Source organism: Octodon degus, unplaced genomic scaffold (genome assembly GCF_000260255.1).
Source record: "Octodon degus isolate 3935 unplaced genomic scaffold, OctDeg1.0 scaffold00168, whole genome shotgun sequence".
Lineage (NCBI taxonomy): Eukaryota > Metazoa > Chordata > Mammalia > Rodentia > Octodontidae > Octodon > Octodon degus.
Window position 1 is genome coordinate 2,446,447 of NW_004524744.1, and position 17,966 is coordinate 2,464,412.

Consider the following 17,966-nt stretch of genomic DNA (forward strand, 5'->3'; position numbering starts at 1 on the left):
TCTCAGTGAGGGGAGAGTGTTTCAGGAGAGAAAGCAAACAATTAAGCAGAATGAGCATATTAATCTGTGTTGGGGAAAGGAGTGCAAAAAACGATGGTTGAAGGTAGAGATTAGGTCCATTTTGTAGAACAAGAATGGCAAACATTATACACTGGCTTCACTAGATATGAATGGACTATTGACCAAACCAAAAACATTTCTAAAAAATCTAGGAAATAAAATTAAGGAATATGTTGTGTGTGTTATTCTCGACCAAGAAATACTTATGAAGAACATTGAATTTTTTAAAAACACTGACTTTCCCAAATACTCATTGAGTGGTTTCAGTTAATCATGTTTAAATAATATGATTTATGTAGCATTATGTTAAATTTCTGCAACAGGCCTTAGCTTATTTGACACCAACTATATTGCAAAATCAATTGGAAGGGAAAGCATATGCATGGTTTTGTTTGTAGAAGGAGCTTCTACCCTTAATTCTAAGGGTAGAAGAAATTATAATATACAGATTAAAAACTCCCTATAAGTAATGTGGTCATTACCTATACCTGAATTGTACCAGTATACTTAAATGAAAAAAGACTAAAAATGAAAGGAAGAGAAGGGAATGAGAAAAGAAGAGGAACCAAGTTATATATGTACAGGTACAAATTTCCCATGATGAATATAGGGGCTGGGGATTTGGCTCAGGGGTAGAATGCTTGCCTAGCAAGCTGGAAGCCCTGGGTTCGGTCCTCAGCACTAAAAACAAAACAAAACAAAAAACTTCCCCTAAAAAGAATAAAATGAAAAATGAACCTCCCCTATGATGAAGGTGATGAATGTAATCATTACATATATCTAAATTGTACCAATAAACTTAATAAGCACATACTGGAAAGTAAAACTTAAAAATAATAAATAAATAAATAAATGTAAAAAGAAGATGGCCAGGATTTAGAAATGTAACCCAGGCTGCAGAGATAATTCAGTGGTCTAAGCGCAAGTGCAAGGACCCAGGTTCAATTCCAGTACTGCATGCTGTGCTGGCCACGGATGTTGAGCCCCCCACCGAAACTGGGCATGGTGCTGCATGCCTGTAATCCCAGTTCTGGGGAGGCTGAAACAGGAGAATCACTATGAGTCTGAGCTGCATAATAAGACCCTATACCAAATAAATAAAAGATTTAAAGATAAAACTTAGAAATGTAACCCAAATATTTACTGTGTTCAGTAATTGATAATCACTTCCTAAATCTGTGGGGTCACTCTTTTTCAATGAACTCAAATACATACAAAATAAAAATCTAGAGTATTATACTCATTTCCACATGTGAAAAGTTTGTAATATATTTGTTTCTACTTGTGCTTACTGTGTTTTATTAGTAAATCTCAAAACCCCTGTACCGTAAGTATGGAAACATTCATTTAACCAATGAGAGCCTTATTTAAACATCTTTAGATTAATTTTAATGTGAAAATGTATTGTTATTTATTTGGTACATAGTGACATATTTGAATATATGAAGATTATTTTAGTGAGATCTATTTATTAATAACATTCCCTAAGATTCCATTAGGAAATATTTAAAAATAAATAAGGAATGGAGGTAGGAGAAGGTGAAGGAGAGAGTAGGTATCTGATTCTAGCTCTTAGATATATATACAACTTATAGCTTGTTTTGATAAAATGCCATCTTCAATTTTTCTTGCAACAACAACTGAAGCCAGTGTTCACTTCGCCATCACTCTCCCTATTCGCCTTATCTCTGTTATCTTTCTCTACCACACATTTATGTTAGGCAGTTCAGACTAACTACAAAATAGAAATACATTTCATAGCAGCTGCTAGCATAATCCTAAAAATATACTTTTTTTTTCTTCCTGAATTTCAAACCTTCTGGGCTTCTTTCCAGTGCTAAATTCTGTCGACTGGTACTAGGATGAGAAATCCAGTAAAGGAAAAAAGAGGTATTGAATTTTAAGATAATTTCTTTCCTAAATGCTCCAAAATGTAATAATCCTGGAATTTTATAAAATACAACTATTACCTTCCTTAAAGCTTTCTCCCAAGCGTTTGCTTTCCAGTCCTGAGTCTTCATTTTCTTGCATATCTACCATTTAATTGTTGAGCTCAGTGGAAAGAATACACTCAGATCCAGAGGGCTGCAGTATCTATGCAACAGGGCAAACATAAACAATAGTAACAGTGTGCACGCTAAATTGAGATGCTAATCTTTTTTTGTTTTTTTTCTTTTTAGCTGGCTTAGCCACCCTAGGAGCAGGGCTGGTGCAGCATTTGTTGCCGTGGATCGAACCTTGTGCTTTGCCTAAGCTTGCCTAAGCAGGTGCTGTAGACCACTGAGCTATCTTGCCAGCCCCTGAGCTATCTCACTGTCCCCTGATCATTCTTGAGCAAGGGAGAACCCTCTGTCCAGTAAGCCTTGGTTTCCCCTGGATCTTAATATCATGCTACTGCCTCTAGAGAATCCCTTCACTTTTCCAAAATGACAAATGTCTTACCAGTTACCTAGTAAGGATAAAATTCACATCTGTCCCTTCCCAACTGAAACCTCTTCTCCAGCACATTATAGCCATGGTGCATTCCCTTGTTCAAATGTGGCTTACTGGGTATCAGTAATTGACTTTATATGTTAAACTCTTATTCTACAAACAGCTTTCCTTTTTTCTTCTCTCCACATCACTTAATCTCAGCTTATTTTGCTGTTGTTGTTCTGTTAAGGGAAGATAAAGAAAAAAAAATTAGCTCTATTTAATCTGGCAAGCAAGCATTAGAGCTACTGATCCTCAAAGACTGCCAAAATGTCGACCTAGTTACTGCTCCTTTTTGTGGCATCTTTCCGTGTGGCTCGTGGCTCTCTGGAGCACAGATTCACAGTTACCAGAAGCTAGGCTTATCGCTGTTGCAAAGCCACTAAATTCTGATCCAGAATCTCACAAACTGGTGTGAGCCCACACACATCTAGCTTGTCCAGATAGATTAAACAGGAGGAAACACACAATGCCAAGGAGGAGGTCCTCAGTAATCAGAAACGAGGAAGTCATTTTGTTGGGAATGCTGAAAGAGAGACAGTTGTAATCTTACAGAAGCCCTGCATTCCACCAGGATGACACTGAAATTTTTGTACTGCCAGTTATTACCACTAAGTGGTGGAATACTGAAAAACAAATGAATCATTTGGAATGTTATTTTTTCATTGCTTTTATATTTTAATGCACTTCATGACGAAGCAGCTTCATAGTCTTTCTCTTTTTCCTTGTATTAAATTTCCAAATGATCCCTGATCAGCAGATTGGCAGATATGGAAACATCTACTTTATTTCTAGCAATCAGATTTTTAAAAAGTAATTAAGATACATTAAATACTCAAAAGTTCATGGCTTAAAATGGGAAAATTTAATCTGTCCCCCCAAAAGAATGGACTGTTCCTAGGACAGTAGATAGTTTTTAGGCCCTTGCAATTCCTTACCCTTACTGTTCATTCACTTCCATCTGCCTGAAGCCCTCTCCACCTATTACCTACAGCGAAAGATCAAATCCATATGTAATGTCTGTCTTGAAGGTGGCTTTCTTTTAATTTCCACTCTACCCTAGCCTCTTCAGCCCTCCTGTCTGCCTCTTAACCAAATCTCCCAACATTTTATTTGTACCATATTTCAAACATGTCCCTCATCACCATTTTGAAGACTTCACCACCTTTGAAAGTTAGTTATTTTTTTAATCTTTGTGTTGTTTTGTAGTTCTAGGAGTCTAGTAGGGACTCTAGAAAATAGTTTGTAATTTACAAAATAATGTCTTATGTCTAGTTTTCTAGCATTTTGCTGGAAACTTCAGCACATACTAAAAATGGAATACATATTTTCCTTGCAAACACTTTACAATTTGCATTTTCAATGAGTCCAGGACTGACAGAATGGTGACAGGACCTGAAATTATTTAGTGGGTTCAGAATGAACCTATTAATAGCTTTTCAAATCATTCATTTTGTCAGAGCTACATTAAATAACAAGGGAATCAGGAATTTTTGGACAATGTATAACAGATACTACGATGCCTGATGGGCTTGAAGGAACAATGCCTAGGAAACCTTAGAACAGAGAGCTGGCTGCAAATGGCGAGAGGCCAGCCTTCTTTCCTTCTGTACCCTGCTTTAGAATTGTCCATATTTTACTTTTGTTTTGTCAGGGAATGTCCCTGAATGATGTAGATACCAATATTGAGTTAATCTTGAAATTTTGACCTTTTATTTACAGTTAAAGCAGTTGTATTAACTTTCAAATTATCCAAAAGGAACTATAGCTATTTAGAGGAATTAAAAAGTAAGTTAGGCCAGTTTTTGGAGAAAGAAATAATAGAAACTATTTGGAATTAGATAATAAATATAGAGTATAAAAGAATATAAACTGGCTAAGTTGTTTTCAAGATGAATGACTGACTAGATTTTCTTTTTCTTTAATTTAAAAATTTATTTATTTATTTATTTATTTATTTATTTATTTATTTGGTACAGGGTCTTACTATGCAGCTCAGACTTCTGGCTATTCTGTTATCTCAGCCTCCCCAGCTCTGGGATTACAGGTATGCGCCGCCACGTCTGGTTTTAGGGGCCAGCATGGCACACCACGCCCCGGGTTCCTGGGCCAGAATGGCATGCGGTACCAGGGATCTATCCCAGGTCCTTTCACTTGCCAGGAAGGCAAGCGCTTAGACCACCAAGCTCTCTCCCCTACCTTGGATTTTCTTTAGGATTTTGTATTTATATATGTTTTATGAGTTTCTGCATATTCTTGGCCATTACAATAAAATACAGAAGTGATTAAGAACATTAATAACATGTCTCTAGTGTAGTTTGTATATTTTTAGACTTCCTTAGCTTTCTAGAAGGCACACACCTTTTGCTTTACTGTAGTAACATATTTTCCTTATATTTGTTTGAAAGGAATCCTATGATCTCACCCAAGTAGGACACATTTGTTAGTATAGTCACAAGCTGAGGACCCCTATTTATTAACCAATAACTGGCAAAGGAAAAATAATATTCTAAAACTCTCCAAGTGAATGGTTTAACTAACAAAAATAACAAAAAATCCAGAATAACTTTCAGTTCAAGCATGAAATAAGCAAATCTCAATTAGGGATTTTAAGTATGAGTCAGACATTTGAAAATATCTAGGATCTCACTTCATCCTTTAAAATGTATGGCATTAGAATAATTGTCCTACTGTACTTACATAAATTCTTGCCACATACAGTTGACAAGATGTTGCTATAATAATTTGCATAACACATTTTCTATAATATTCTACTCTTTATATATCATGGCTGGCTTATGATCCCTATTGGACAGGTATGGGCAATACAGAAATAAAAGAAATTCGTAGAAGAGTTTTGTGCTTAATTTTATCCAACTGGTTCCCGGAAGTTGTGGGAATAATAGGGAATACTAACAATGAATTAATAAAGAAAAATGAATACAGAATCCACTGAAATATATATGCAATCCAAAAAAGAAAAATGGTTTGCTTTTTCAACAGATGGTATGACCCTCACATGAGGGAACCTCGAGGTTATCACATATCACAGAACACCCAGCATACTTCAGGGCCTTTGAGAAGAAATGGAAAGTGCATGCACAGCAACCTCAATGACCAAGCTGTAGTTCACTGTACTAATAAATGTCTGGAAGCCCGTGGCCATCACTTTGAGCACCTCCTATAACTTGTAGAGGCCAAAGGAAACTTATAACATGCGACATCATGAATATAAAGGTAAAAGAATGGAGCTCATGATGTTTCAATAAATTTAGTGTCATTTACATGTTTTTCTTTTCCTAAAGTGTGTATTCATTTCTTTGTAGACTATGTATTTAATGTGTAAAACTTTTAATGAGCCCATGAGTGGGTCCTAGAGAGTAATAAGACTGTTAAATCTTTGGCTTTGTCATACTTCCTCTATCTGACATCGTCTATGACTTAGAGCAAGTCATTTGGATGACAACGAATGGTATTGCACACACAACTCAGGCAGATTATTGTGAAATGCCAGTTCCATTATAGCAATATGATGAGAAAAGTCTAGTTTTGAATTAAAGCATTTTGAAGTTTTGTAGATATTGTCGATTGGATGAAGAAAACTATCTGAGGCACTACTGTGTGGATTCAAAAGTAGGTTTCATAAAACCTGGCTTTCATGAAATGTCTACAAAATTGTCTACAAAAGATGAATACATGGACCTGAAAAAAGGGTCTTACAGATCTCTGATTAGAAAGAGGCATTAGTCACTAGTCATACATTGCTGAACTTCAAATGAAGCTAAAATGAGGGATGCTTTTTAACCTCTTTAGACATAATAGTCATAAACCTTGTCTTTGTGGAGCTGATAGTCAGGTTATACTGAGATCTTCCTTTTTACTGTTTTCATTCTGGTGTGTGTGTGTGTGTGTGTGTGTGTGTGTGTGTGTGTGTGTAAAAACAATAGTAAATAAAGAAGGGGACGTACATGCATGAATATATTAGATCAGCATAAGATGTATAAAAATGTGCAATTTCAGGATCTACTTTTATGAGATTTAGAATGGAAGTTTGGAGAGGTTAATAATTCCTAGATGGAATGGACTATAAGCAAGACAGTAGAGGATGAGAAAGAGTAGAAGGCACAAATATTTAGAAAAAAACATTTAGGCAGAGGATGAGATAAAAACAAATGCTGACAATTATGGCTCATTCAGCTTAATCATGACTGTTGCTTCTGTCTACCTTTGCTGCCTTATAAGAAAGGGCAAATCAGCAAGGACCCAACTGCATTCATTGTTTCTGCTTTAAAGCAGTTATATTATGTTAGGAAAATCTTATTCTATATAAAAATATTTTTCATGTCACAATTACACCCATCTCAGTTTTGTGTTGTATAATGTATGCTGCAAGTTGCCATGTGGATTGGTTCAAAAGCCTTCATAGCCAACAGATTTAACCTTTGTTTTATTCACACTTTCTTCCACTCACAGCACATATTCAGAAGTTGCCATACTGAAATCTGAGTAGTCATGATGGTACAAATTTTTTTTTTTCCATGTTCTAATAAGAAAGCCACTCTGACAATGTGGTAACATTCCAAGGTCCTAGGGAACCTGGCATACTGTTTGTCCTACCTGAACCTCTGTACTCTGCAGAAGAGAAAAAAAGGTCTCATATATATATATATATATATATATATATCATATACATGAATGAGCATGTGTATAAATAATTATTTCCCATCCTGTTTGATGAGTTTTTCAAAACAAGGAAGCAGAGTTGGTTGCTTCCTGGTTTTGAAGTCTATCCAATACACTATGTATTTCCTGCAATTGGCCTTTAGAGGAGCAATGTATCCTGTAGTCAGACTGATCAAGAAGGAAGTGACCAGGGTCATTTCAGAACCATGGTTAGTTCTACTGAAACACTGAATATTCTTTACATAGCAAAATGTGTTGAACTTTCTAACGTGAAGCCTGCATCTTTAAGTAGAGATTCCATTGTCAGTCTCAAAGGAACACATGCTATTTCCTTTGCCTCTGTCTGGGAGACAGTTCTAGCTCTACTAACACTCTTACTCTTGGCATGAGGCCTAAGGGGGCTGTTATCTTACAGGCTGCTGTGAGTCTTCCTCAGCTGTAAACACTGTATTACTATTATGAGATCATAGTGACCTTACTTAATCCCTGCCCTTGGTGCACTCTGTACCAGAATCAGTGTTTAAAATTGAATTGTCAATCATCACATTATCTATCAGTCAAAAATATATTTCAAAAATTAATAAACTTGCTACTTGAAACTACCAGGGCCGGTGAGATAGCTCAGTGGACTAAGTGCTTGCTTTTGCAAGCTCAGGAACCAGGGTTCCGGTCTAGTGTACTGTGCTGGTCCTATCCCTGTAGTTCCCATAGCTGGCAACTGAATACGGGCATGGTGGCACACACCTGTAATCCCAGTGCTGGGGAAGCTGAAAATAGGAGGATCATTACAAGTTTGAGCTGTGTAGTGAGACCCAGTGCCAATGTAGAAAATGAAAAAACAAGTGAGGTGGTGGTGGCCAGATAGCTCAGCAGATTAAAGCCCCTGCTTATGCAGATGCAGGGACTGGAGAAACCACCCCCCACCCCCATGTACTGTGACAACCCCACCCTTGGGCCAAGCTGAGAAGGTGATTGAGACTGGGCATGGTGGCATGTGCCTATAGTCCCAGCATTTGGGAGGCTGAAAACAGGAAGATCACTATGAATCCCATCTGTGTAGTGAGACCCTGTAGACCTTGTACTAAGTACATAAAAGAAAAAGAAGAAAAAACCCACCAGTGGGAAACTTAGTAAAGTATGTCAAATTTGATTACACATTAATTATTTTTAATATATCTTATAGCAACTCTAGATATTTTATTAAAAGTGAATCTATTTACAGCTAATAGAATAAAGCCATAATTCAGAATTAATCTGTTGGGAGTGACTGAAACTGGAAATTGGTCATAAATGTGAGGGCAGGGCAAGGCCACTGAAGTCAAGACACCTCAGTCTTAAGAAAAACACTGCTTGGACAATGTTAGTCATTAGTCATTAGGCAACCTTGTGTTTCATTATACTAACTTTGCAAGAGCACAAATAAACACACTCACTGTTTTCTTCAGGTCCTTTGCCCATCAGGCCAACAGGCCTCCACCTGAACCCAGCTCTTGTCTCTTGTCTACCTTTTCTTTACTCCTGCTGCTGTTTCTTCCCCAGGCATACTGGGACCAATGAGACCCCACGTTGTGTCTCAATAGCAAGTAAGACAAGAGACTAGGACTGATACTCAGACAAGTGAAGAATTCTAAAACAAAGAGAGATAGACAGTCACAGAGTAAGTCTGATAGTCATGTAAAGAAATAATATGGATGCATTTGATAGAGATCCTCTTTATTTTCTATAGAAATACCCCCGATGATAGTGAAAGATATTACAATAAGAGTGCAACTGCAAAAGAAAATGCATGCATAATTTTCATCTGAAATATTTGCCCTTCATTGCCAAGTGTTCTGCTATATTAATTGTATCTTTGTATACTTTCTAACCAAAGCCAACCACTCATAATAAGGTCTACGCTTTGCCCTCAAAATTTTACAAATTTTTTGGACAGGTGGTACTTGCTTTCTTTAGATATAGTCCAGCTGACATCCATGCTGTACAGGATTTGGGGATGGGGCATATAGTTCCTATTTTAAACAATATCCATGCTGTTTGCATTTTTATAAAAGTCTCACATATCTGATGCTTAATTTCTTTGATAATACCCATGATATCATCACAATCAATATTTAAGAGAAATAGAAGCCCAGTGCACATCAAGGTTCACAAGTAGTTAGTGGAAGATAAAACATTAAGGCTGGGCGAGGCCTTCTCATAGGGCCAGAAGGGCTTTTACTGTTTATCTAAAATTTCTCTGGGAGTAGATAAAGACTGAAAAATTATTTTGATAATATAAATACCAAAATGCATAAATGTTGTAAGCATATAGAAGGCTAGGAAGCAAATAGCTAAAGGAAGACATATTTATACATTGAGTGAACTAATTGGTTTGCGTGACTATGTCAAGATTATTTTTAGGGTAAATAGTGCTTTCCATTTTTATGATAGTCATAACAGAGATCTGCAAGTATTAACCCCAGAAATTAAATAACAAAATAGAATGACTGAACTAACCAAGATAATTCCTGTTGTTTCCAAATTGTTAGCATGGATTTCTGTGATGAATGCACCAGAGGTGAAAGGGCTTAAATGGTAAATATTTCTTTCTCACAATTCCAGGGCTTGGGGAGTATAAGATCAAGCTAGCAGCTCAGTGAGGATAGTCCTTCTGGTTTTCTAATGGCTGCATTCTTGGTGTGTGTGTGTGTGTGTGTGTGTGTGTGTGTGTGTGTGTGTGTGTCAGAGATAGATAGATAGATAGAGACAAAGAGACAGACACAGAAAGACAGACAAATAAAGAGACAAAGAGATGGACGGAGAGACAAAGAGCTAGAGAGAGAGACAGACAATCAGACAGAGACAGAGAGACAGTGAGAGACCAAGAAAGAGGCAGAGAGACAGAGGGAGAGACAGAGAGAGATGAAGAGACAGACAGAGAGACAAAAAGAGAGGGAGGCAGATAGAGAGAGACACACACAGAGACACAGAGAGAAAAAGAGAGAGAGAGACAAAGAAAAAGGCAGAGAGACAGGGAGAGACAAGATAGAGACAGAGACAGACAGAGAGACAGAAAGAGAGAGACAGAGACAGACACAGAGAGAGACAAAGAGAGAGACAGAGAGAAGGAGGGAAAGGCAGAGGGACAAAGAGACAGACAGACTGAGAGACAGAGAAAGAAAGAGACAGACAGACACATACACAGACACACACACACAGACAGAAAAGGACAAAACGAGACAGAGAGAGAGAGAGAGAGAGAGAGAGAGAGAGAGAGAGAGAGAGAGAGAGAGAGAGATCCAATCTTGCATGTCTCTTCTCCTGTGGGCAACTGATCCCATTCATGAGGACTCCACCTTAACCAACCAATTACCTCCCAAAGGCTCCATGGTAAAGATAACATTTTATTGAATTACCTAGTGAACCTACCAAGAATATGTTTAAGGCATCAGAGAAGCAGAGGCAGCAAAAGCAGAAATAAAAAAAAGTCAAGAATTTAACATTTACTATTTCAAAGGAAGAGAATTTAGAATTTTACAAAGAGGAACAATATTATGAAGCTTCTTCACTCTTATTTTTTTATTCACTATTCTGAGGTGCTCTATGTTTTCCTGTATCTTCTTTTTAAAATTTATTCCTTTATTCTGGAGGCATTTTTAAAATTTTTTTTCACATAATTTTATTGATAAACAAATAGCAATGAGACAGTTTCAAATCAAATTGGTAGGACAGTTTCAATAATTAACACTTTGCATACATTCTTCCTAGTGGTTAATTGCTATACAAGATGCAGACATGATATCCTATTTATAAACACCATTAGAACAAATCAGTCTATTCATTAAGAGAATGTAACTATTTGTCCTAACCACTTTGAATACACAGATACAAAATGGACATTCATCTGTATACTCTTTTTTTTTTTAAAGTTCCGTTATTTGAATATTATAGGTGTGTTAACTCAGCAAAATATTCTAAAAGAGTCCAGTAGACCATAATAGTATTGGGTTTTCCACTTGACTGGAAATGTCAGAAATTGTTGACCTGAGTCCCCTACAGCTCAACATAACAGCATGGCTTTACTTCTTATATTTTGTTTTTATACTTTTCTGCTGGATAAGGTAAAGCAGGACCTATGCAACAAGAGTTGGAGCTTTTTAGTCTGAGAAGGTCAGTGAAATGCCCTCAGGATTTATCTTGAGATCCTGTACCTCAGATTGTAGAACCTTTGTCAGTGCAGCCATGTGGATGAGTCACGGCCATTGCTTGGCCAATGTGCTCTCTGTGAAAGCCTGAGAGAATGTTTTCTCTCCATGTGACTCTTCTTAGGCACACTCCGAAGGTCCTATTAGCATCTGCAAGATAGTGCTCATCTGTAAGTGTTGTGAAGGTGTCAGATACAAAAGGGAGTCTGAGAGTGCACACGAAGAATCAGAGAACTAACAGAATCAGGGAGAGATCACGTTACAGAGGTGTTGAAAATAGCTGTGTGTGAAGGAAGTCTGATATCACCCGTCCCTTTTCCCACTTAGTCCCAACCTCATCAGTCACTATCTTTGTGAGCTTAGCAAGCCTACTTGCAGTCAAATTTCTCAAGTAAAATAGGAAAATAACACAGAAGGACACTTTTAGAATGTAATAAAATGATGTATATAAAGCAATTAGTTCCTGTCATGAGACACTCAGTGTCACTTTCCTACCAAGTTATTGTCATTAACAAGAACTTGATTCTTTCCGCTATCTCTGTGTCCATGGAAAACAGAGTCCTTGTGAGTGGAAAGGTCATTAATATTTACTACAAAAACCCTAAGAAATTGAAGGAAAAATCACAAAAGAATTATCTTCCATCAATAATAGTTTCTTAATTGGAATTATATTACTCTATCATTTGGTTATTTATATGTAAATACTCACTAGTGTTTATATCCTGCTACCATTGTTATATTTGCAGCTATTGTTTATCCATGGAAGTATGGATATAAAATACAATAAAAAATAAATGCTTGCTTTGGCAGCAATATACTACAATTGGAAAGACACAGAGATGATTGGCATGGCCTTGTGCAAGGGTGACATGTACATTCATGAAGTGTTTCATATTTTTTTTTAAAGAAGATGAAGGCCAGGAATAAAGCCCAGTTCTTATATCAGCTAATAGTCTTCATCTCCTTCCCCTAGCGACATTGTTCGGAGGGTAGAGCTGCTATGAAGGCACATGCAGCAGCACGGAGTTGATGCTAGAGGTGAGTGATCTGTGCGTTAGATTCTGCATCACTCACAGAGAAGCATAGCATGAGCTTTCCAGAAGACAGTTTGGAGAAAAACCAACTAGAAAAATGTGTACTTTGGGTTTTAATTTTCTAATTATTTTTTTTGCAATTCATATTTCCAAAATGTTGAAAAGTTAACACAGTTTCAAATATTCTTTTTTTTTTTTTTTCCTGCAGGAATCTTTCTGGCAATTACAAGTTCAGAATGCGTTTGTGCATTCCAAGCAGTCTTGCCCAGACTCTGCCACCTGTTCCATCATTCTGGGTATTTAGGGTATAGTTCTTTTCCATATGGGCAGTGTAATTCCATTAAGTAGCAATCCAGCGCAGTTACTTTTTTTTTCTTAACGTTAAACCTCGAAAGTTAATCGTCCATCTGTGTGTAATCATCGATTCCATCAAGCCTTATGGCCTTGTCAGATTATCAAACATTTTAAACAGTACTCTCTTCGTCACAGGAAACACATGATAATTAAGGGCATGATGGAATCTCAGCTTCTGAGTCTGACTCCAAAGACCCATGGTGGTTTATGCTAATCCCAAGACAAACTTCCCCTCCTCCAGAACTCTGAGGTTCAGCTCCGGCAGCACATGTTGATTTGGTTCGGCTTGCTTTCTAAACAAGCAGGGTATAATGTTCAAGTGGCAAAGACATCACGTGCCTGGATGCTTTTCTGTTTACCTACAAAGCTTGTCTTCTAATTTCTGTTTGTGACTGCTGAGTTATGATGGATGTTAGTAAGCGCAGTCCTCAGCTATACCTTGTACGTGAAATGATCTGTGCACTTTTCTCTTGCTTCTTTTTATAAGTTTGGTCTTTCCTTATTCCAAAAGAAAAAAGATTTTCAAAACCTAGACTGTCAATGAGGAAGTTTACAGAAGGAGGTAATATAAGTAGATTCCTTGTCAAATTGAATTTGAATTTTGATTTTCATGAAGCAAAAAAAGATATGAATAATTATCCATAGTGTACTGCCCACTTTCAAGATTTTTGTCCTTATTTTGTTAATTAACCACAGATGACAATGAGTCAAATGAACAAGGCCTAGAAAAATGAAAATCCAGAATTTTTACACTGGTGGTTAAAAAGTCGAATGATGAGATATGCCTGAACTTTCCAGAGGGTAATTTTGCATTTCCTTGACGTGGAAGCGTCCTAGTATATTTATTATTATACCATGTAATACAATACATATAAATGCGTATCATAAACATTCCATTATAATAACACAAAGTATGCTGGTAGGCCACTGGAAATACAATCCACTGTACAGATTGTAAGTTTTTCTTTTAATAGTGGAATAGAAAATCCTGTTATCTACAGTCTAAATCTCAGAAATCAACTAATTCTTTTTTGTCTTAATATGTTTCAAAGTGAAAATTGAAAAGTTTGTCTTTGGTCTACTAAATCCAAGTCATCTCATTTATAATAGATTGCACGTGGTATTTCTCAAAGCCACGGGAAGACCTTTGCCTCGTCCTGCGGGGCGTCTGGGCCTGCAGAGCGAGCAGGCTTCGTTCTGTCTGCTGGCTGGAGCGCGAGGCTTGCAGAGAGGCCGCCGTGGCCTCTGCGGAACAGCAGGTCTGGACAGCTTCACTCATTGCACAGCCAACTCAGATGCCCTTCCGGAGCGGGTCTGGCCCAGAAGGCTGCACATATTTTTGCCTGGATAGACCACTTTGTGTTCAACAGGAGCCTCCGCGGTGAGGATGAGGTCCTCCATATTGCTCACACAAAGCCACAGTATGGGACAGGAAATCTGGCTCTTTAACCCTCTGGCTGCTGCACATGACTGTTTGGCTAGTGAAGCAGGAAAATGTCGACAGCCTAAGGTTTAAATGATTAGTAACAGGTTTTTGAGTGATTTTCCCAGAATGTGCTAGCATAAATAGAGGACTGGGAAAGTGTGGTTTGTGCAGTTTTTTTTTTTCTTTTCTTTTGGTATTGTGATTTGTTTGTTTCCATTTCTTTTCATGACACGTTTCCTTTGATGACTGCATATGCCCAAGCCAAATACCCAAGTGCAGTCTGAAAAGGAAGGTGCCACCTTGCAGCAGTCCCCAGCCAGGCAGGTGTCTCCGCTCTAAGTGTGGGGAGGCTTTGAGTCTCCGAGGCGCTCTAATCTCTCTGCATAAGCGGGAGTTATTTCAGCTGATTCTACTCAAGATTTTACTTCTATACCACAAATCTGAAAAGATTATTAAACATTGCTGTTAAAACAATATTTGAAAACCTTTCCTTCTTTTTTAGTGATTGTTCATTTATTGAAAACTTGATACTCAAGGAATGTTGTGCTTTTGTTTTACATTTTTTTCTTTCTAAATTTGTTCCTATCACCATTAAAAATTGTGCAACTGAATAATAAATTCATAGCCTCAGGCCTGTGAGATAGGTCAGTAGAATAAGTGCCTGTCCGGCACGTACAAGGTCCTGAGTTCAATCCCCAGTACTACCAAAAAAAAAAAAAAAAAAGATCATAGCTTAAGTGGCAAGATAGATATATAAATACTTATACACTGTAATAAAGGGGTTAATAAATGGCACTAGGCATGCACATGAAAAGGTATGATTGAGACTTCCTTTCTGTGGCCAGTGTTGCTGCTACTCCTCCATTTTGCTCTCTTGCTCTTTGTTGCTGCCATGAATGGATGCTTTCTGCCCTGTGCCACTCTGCCTTGCTGAGTATGAACTGAAACCTCTAGTAACTTGAGACCATCCAAGCCCAAGTGTGAGCTAGCAGGAGAGTTGACTGAAGGAAGTGATCTGACTCTGCAGTGTGATTCATCCTCTGGCACAAAGCCTATTGTGTATTACTAGCAGTGAATTCAAGAGGAAGAGGAAGAGGAAGAGGAAGAAGATGAGCATCTACCTCCCAAAGCTATGATTGACTTCCACAACCCTGGCCAAGTTCTGCTGCAGAATCTTACCGTGTCTTCTTCTGGGCTCTATCAATGCACAGTGGGCAACGGGGCTGGGAAAGAAAGCTGTGTGATGGTTCACTATGTACAAAGCATCGGCATGGCCGCAGGCGCACTGACAGGTGTAGTGGCTGGAGCCCTGCTGATTTTCCTCTTGGTGTGGCTGATACTCTGAAGGAAAGACAAGAAGATATGAGGAAGAAGAGAGACCTAATGAAATTCAAGAAGCTGCTGAAGCCCCAGAAGTCCACCTTGTGAACCAAGCTCCCCTTCCTCAGGCTCTCGGAGCTCACACTCTGGTTCTTCCTCTGCTGGCTCCACAGCAGATAGTGCCTCATGCAGCCAGCGGACAATGTCAACTGAAGCAGCACCCCAGCCAGGGCTGGCGACCCAGGCACATAGCCTGGTGGGGCCAGAGGTGGGGTGTTCTGAACCAGAGAAAGTCTACCACACTACCCTGACCAAAGCAGAAACCACACCCAGCCTAATCCCCAGCCAGAGGAGAGCCTTTCAAACTGTCTGAATTAGAGTGGACTTGACTCTTGTGCTGTCTTAGGAGTCAGGATCTTAGGACTCTTCCAGACATTAGAACTCTGCCACCAGCCACACAAACTCCTTAAGAGAAGAGAAAAGGCCATTTAAGCAGCAGCGAGCATTGCATGGAACAGACTCAGATAAGCACTTTCCTTATACTACACCAAACAAGCAAAAGGATATATACTGATCATTTACAAAAAGGCATCTCATTGGGCCTCTAGTCTGGAGTGCAAATCTATTTGTTGAACAGGAAGTGAGAAGACTAGGGAAAGGGAGGTGAAGACACCTAAAACTTCTTCTGCTAGGGTATTTTGTATCAGTGCTTCAATTCATCATGATCAAACAAAAATGGGTGTTGCTACTAAATTTTCTATACATTTCTGCAGACCACTAAACTATTGTGATTATTCAGTTAGTCAAACAGAATCCACAGCCTTATATTATACCTGTTTGTACCATATACTGATATAACCACCTCTAAGGAACTCCTGGAAAGGAAATGTCTTTTTTTCTGATTTTACTTCTTCTGTTGCAAGGCTTGAAAATAAATTTCAAGAGAAGTTGAAGGACTGGCAGATGGAAAAGAATAATTTGAGCTTCTCCTCTTCTATTAACTATCAATATCTTCACTTACGTTGAGCCCTAAAATAAGAACTATAAATTGTATGACAAAGGTCTATGAAAAGCTTTCCATCTTGACATTAATAGAAAATTGCTAACCAATACAAAAAATACTTACTAGAGCAATTATGACATCTCCTCTCAAATAAGATGCCTCTAAAGATTTCCAAACTAGATATACCTGGAAGGAAATGTGTAGTAGGTGTCATTTAACAATGTCCTTAGAATGGAGTCCTCTAGAGAGAATAGGATCTGGGGGTGTTGAAAGATTACTTACCATGCCATTAAAATTACTTCTTCCTGAGAACATGTGAAACCAGGGTTTGAAGACTGACCACACTAGAAAGGGAGATTACATCAGTTTTTTCATAATATGTTAAGGCATAATGTAAGTTTAGCATTCCACCAAACTTGAAGATTCCTCCATTTCTTTCATTTTAGAGGATGTGAACCTGGTACTTTTCATGTTTCTAAATCTTAAATTATCAAAAAGACCATAGATTGTCAACATTTCCTATTGGGTGTGCAAGTCTATGCCATAAGTCACTCCCTCCTGAGAGGCTGAAACAGAGAGAAATTCAGTATTTTCCCAATTTTCGCTTCTAAGAATGCCTATATCTGGGCTGGAAAGAAAGGGAATTAACACTTAGGGAAGATATAGTAAAAATACCGAGTGGGTGGCAGGACAGGGTGCTGCTGGATCCTAATATTTTAGCGGCCAGCTTCTTGGAAAGAGTTAACTGCAAGGATCCATCAAGGAAGATATTGAAAGAACTGATGCAGAAAAGTGTCTGATAAAAAGTAAGACTCATCCACATGGCTGACACTCACAAAGGATCTACAAACTGAGGTATAAGGTTTCAGGTTAAACCCTGATGGGATCTGACAGAACTTAAGAGATACAAAAGTTACATTTTTTGTTATATAGGTCTTGCTTTATCTTGGTCTTAACCATCCAGCAGAAAAGTATGAAAACAAAGTATAAAAAGTAAAGCCACATTAATATGCTGAGCTGTGAAAAGCTCAAGTCAACAACTTTGGACATTGCCAGTCTTATGGAAAACCCACTACTATTTTGGACTACTGGACTCTATTGGGAGATTCTGCTGAATTCAAGTACCTACAATATTTAAATTACAATGGAATGTCCTTCTCTGACAAAACTAACCAAAAAGGTGGAAAGAAATGAACCAACCTTTTTGTATCTGTATACTCAAAATAGATAGGATAGATAGACAGCTCCACTCTCTTAATTCAATGAATAGAGAGGTTTGTTATAATAGTGTTTGAGACAGGATATCATGTCTGAATCTTGTACAATGAATAACCACTAAGACAACAATATGCAATGTATTAATTACTGTAAATGTGCCAGTAATCGGTTGTGAAACTGTCTCATTGATATTTGTTTCTCAATAAAATTAT

At 37.9% G+C, this 17,966-nt stretch overlaps 1 non-coding gene and 1 pseudogene across 1 annotated transcript; both read left to right on the forward strand.

The window, feature by feature from the left end:
- The first annotated feature begins 12,194 nt into the window (after positions 1-12,194).
- On the forward strand, positions 12,195-12,298 carry LOC111813160. The gene has a single exon (XR_002818490.1). It is a non-coding gene; the product is annotated as a U6 spliceosomal RNA (small nuclear RNA).
- Positions 12,299-12,409: 111 nt separating this feature from the next.
- Positions 12,410-15,906, forward strand: LOC101582529 (annotated as a pseudogene).
- Positions 15,907-17,966: the final 2,060 nt, after the last annotated feature.